Below are 4215 nucleotides of genomic sequence, written 5' to 3'. Positions count from 1 at the left end.
TCATTTATTTCCCCAATCAAGCTGATGCCAACAGACAAAAGAGACAATTTCTTGTAAAGAATAATTTTCCAAATGTCATAGGATGTATAGATGGAACTCAGATAAAAATCCAGGCGCCAACAGAAAACGAACATGAATTTGTGAACAGGCGTGGTAAACATAGTATAAATGTACAAATTGTTTGTGATAGTGATCTGAGAATCATAAACTGTCGTCAGAAACCCAGGCTCTGTTCATGATGCAAGGATGCTCAGAGAGAGCTCTGTTTGGAGAGATTTTGAAAGACAACCACCTCTTTTAGATGGACTGATATTGGGTGACAGTGCCTATCCCCTGCGTCAATGGTTAATGACCCCTTTTCTGAACACCCTTAATAAGGTGAGTAATCTGCATTAAAAAAAACAGGAGAGAGAGAGAGAGAGAGAGAGAGAGAGAGGTCAAATTTGGCAAAATGCAAGCAGCTAAAGCAACACATTTCAACAGTTAAATGTTTTAATGGAAATACTTCAGCTTGATTCAGATTCACCACAACATTCTGACCAAGAAAACTGTCAATTCACACCTTACCGGTACCTCACTCTTGTTTTAAAAAAATAAAACTGACTGTAAACTTAAATGCAATTTAAGCACTGGTTGAATGCACTACTTGTGCATAACTGAATTACTCATGATACAAGTTTATGTGCTCAGAATGTGAATTAAAAATGGAACCAACAAATTTTGGGTGATGCAAAACCAAGAAAAGGCATTCAGCAAAGAGACATATTTTCCACTAAACCTTTCAATTAAATGTGAGTATCCTAATTGAGTTACATATGGTCAATGGGAAACATTTTCACAGTAATCAAAATAATAATTAATATTATAAATTTAAAGCCACCATTTATTGACTAATAATTAAAGAAATCTAGTACTCCAGTACTACAATCTTGAACATTAACAGAAAATGTACAAGCTTTTGGTTGTCCTTTGATTTGTGTGTGTGTGTGTGTGTGTGTATGTGTGTGTATGTGTGTGTGTGTGTCTGTGTGTGTGTGCATGTGTGTGTGTGTGTGTTGAGGGAGAGCGAGTGCTGGATGGGGACTGTTGGGGGGGTGGGGGGGGGGGGGGATCATGAGATGTGTCACTTGTTATTCTTGGCCAAGTTGTTTCTCCAAAAGCCTAATTTCTAATAAGAGTTTCTCTTTTTGTAGTTTGTGGACTTCAGCAGCATGCTCAATCTCTGCCTTCAGTTGTTGTTTTTGAAGTTCCTTCAGCTCATTGTCTGCACTGGCAGTACTCTGCAGTTGGGTCTTGATGATCTCCTTTAACTCTGTTGACACAGTCAAATACTTTGTGTACAGTTGTTCTGTCTCACTCTCTGCAGGGGGCACTCTGGTAAAGCGACGACGGCCTGATGATAAACCAGCAGGTGAAGAAGCTGAAGCATGTGCTGATGGGAAAGGCAGATTTGTTGGAGGCTGCGATGTCACTGTGGCAGATGGCAGGGATGTGGCAGATGGCAGGGATGTGACAGTGGCAGATGGCAGGGATGTGGCAGATGACAGGGATTTGGCAGATGGCAGGGATGTGACAGTGGCAGATGGCAGGGATGTGGCAGATGACAGGGATTTGGCAGATGGCAGGGATGTGACAGTGGCAGATGGCAGGGATGTGGCAGATGGCAGGGATGTCACTGTGGCAGATGGCAGGGATGGGGCAGATGGCAGGGATTTGGCAGATGGCAGGGATGTGACAGTGGCAGATGGCAGGGATTTGGCAGATGGCAGGGATGTGACAGTGGCAGATGGCAGGGATGTGGCAGATGACAGGGATTTGGCAGATGGCAGGGATGTGACAGTGGCAGATGGCAGGGATGGGGCAGATGGCAGGGATGTGGCAGTAGTATATGGCAGGGATGTGGCAGTGGAAGATGGTGGGGATGTGGCAAAGGGCCAGGGTGTGGCAGTGGTAGATGGCAGGGATGTGGCAGTGGTAGATGGCAGGGATGTGGCAGTGGCAGATGGCAGGGATGTGGCAGGAACAGCAACTGTATTCCAGACAATGTGCCCTGTATCATCCGAAACAATCAGAATGGGCATTTCTTCCAGTGTTGTGTCAGGATTTGGTGGAAGACTGATGGAACACCCTGAAAGAGAAATACAAATTCAAAGCAAGGAGAAATACAAATTCAAAGCTAATTGAAGACCTATTTTATTTCTATTATTTGTTCAACAAATAAGACTAATTTAAAAAGAGAAGTGAATATCTTCCTAAGGCCATTAGGTTTTAGAGGCAGTGTTAATATGAATAATGAGGTGTTTAACAAATGAGTGATCACGTCACCCCTCTGACAGGGTTCTATTGCTTTTATTCCTTGGCAGCAAACCTGATACTCAAACACTCAGGTCCAGAGAAGAAATGGTAGTTGAAGCACCTTTTACTTATGATAACAACAGCATGGCGTTAGGCAGAATCAAACCTGGATCCTTTTGTTTCCAAGTTCAACAATTTAAACACTCTGCCATGTCATCTCACATAAATGATTAATATTTCTTTATTATTATATTTCACTGGTATAAGCTGCCTTTTTCAATGTTCCTTATTTTGTTGTTGTTATTGTTGTTGTTGTTTAATGTTCATTCATTTTACTTGTGGCATTGGATAACTGGATATAGGACTAAATTTGTTTCAGCAAGAGCATCTTCATATAATAGGTTACTTTTTTTTTATATTACTTAGTCAGAAAATTTTAACAAAGTAGAAATCAAATCACACACACACACACACACACACACACACACACACACACACACACACTTCTCAAAGATTCACATGAATCTCAAACTGTACATGGTAAACTTGCTGTTAGAACTGATGTACACATTGTGGAAAATATGAAACTAATGTTAAAAATAATAAATTAGAGAGTGGGGATGGGGTGGGTGTAGGGGTTTGGAGTTGTGGTTTACCTTACTCATTGTGTTAACTACTGTATGTCTCCTTGTTACTATGGGCCATATGGCCTGGAAAGACTGAATAAAATTATTTGTTATTTTTATTGTTGTTGTGTTATTGTCACACACACACACACACACACACACACACACACACACACACACACACACACTAGCACATCTCCAACCTTTATCCCAGTAATAGGCCTTTTTTCCAAATTGTATGTAGTGTGACACCTACAGACGTTGTGTTACATAATATGTAATCCAACACCCCACCCCCCACCCCAACACACACACAGATGCATGACAGCGAAATGAACATTCTTTGCTTAAGTGTGTTTTCCCCTGCCCAAATCTCCAAATGGATAAGTCATCACATACCTTTAATTTCACCTTCTCCGGAGTCAATGCTGCCTTCCTTGATTCCTTCAATCAGTGCTGACCCCTCAAATATATCAGCCATAATGTCTAAGTTAGGCATCTCCTCTGACTTTACAGAGCCGGTAGGAGGGTTTTTCCGGGCTCTCAGTTGTGATTTGGCCTCAGTAGACAGTTTTGACCATTTCTCTTTTATTTCACTGACAGTTCTTTTCACTGTGCTTACCGCATTCACTGCATCCGTGATCTGCTGCCATGCAGTTTGTTTGTTTTTGTTTGAAAGAGAAGCACGCAGCTTGCTTTGAAGTATCTCCTTTTTGTTTTTGAATTCTTCGATCAAAGTCAACGTCTCGCTTGCTGAGAAATTGGCCTTCCTAGGTTTTTTAGCTGCTGGTGTTGCCTCCATCTTGTTGAATCCAACAGTGTGAAATTCTCGGCAACTGAAAGCAGGCCTACGTGCTTCTTGGAAAAAAGAAAGGAGACACCTCCAGGAAACGGGGCAAATTTATTTTCGGAACGGGATTTCCCAATGAAACAGCCTTAGCTGGACAGGTAGCTATCTGCCCAGTTAAATTTGCTTGTGCAACGCAAATCTTTAACTGGCCAGCTACGGCTGGTCCGCTAAGCTAACTGCCCAGATAAGAAGCTGATCAGCTAGGCGTTAGCGGATCAGTTTGTTGTGCAACCGGCCCCTGGACACTAGTCATTCGGATGAGACGATAAACCGAGGTCCCGTGTGCAGCATGCACTTAGCGCACGTAAAAGAACCCATGTGCTTTGTGAGTCAGGTTGTTTGTGAGTACCATCTTTCATTGTGCTTTGTGAGTCGGGTTGTGTGGTTGTTTGTGAGTACCATTCCTGTATTTAGATCAGTCAGCTGTGCACATTGTGACTGGTA

This window comes from Babylonia areolata, chromosome 27, assembly GCF_041734735.1.
Source record: "Babylonia areolata isolate BAREFJ2019XMU chromosome 27, ASM4173473v1, whole genome shotgun sequence".
NCBI classification, from domain to species: Eukaryota; Metazoa; Mollusca; class Gastropoda; order Neogastropoda; family Buccinidae; genus Babylonia; species Babylonia areolata.
Note: the sequence above shows the minus strand (reverse complement) of the source record.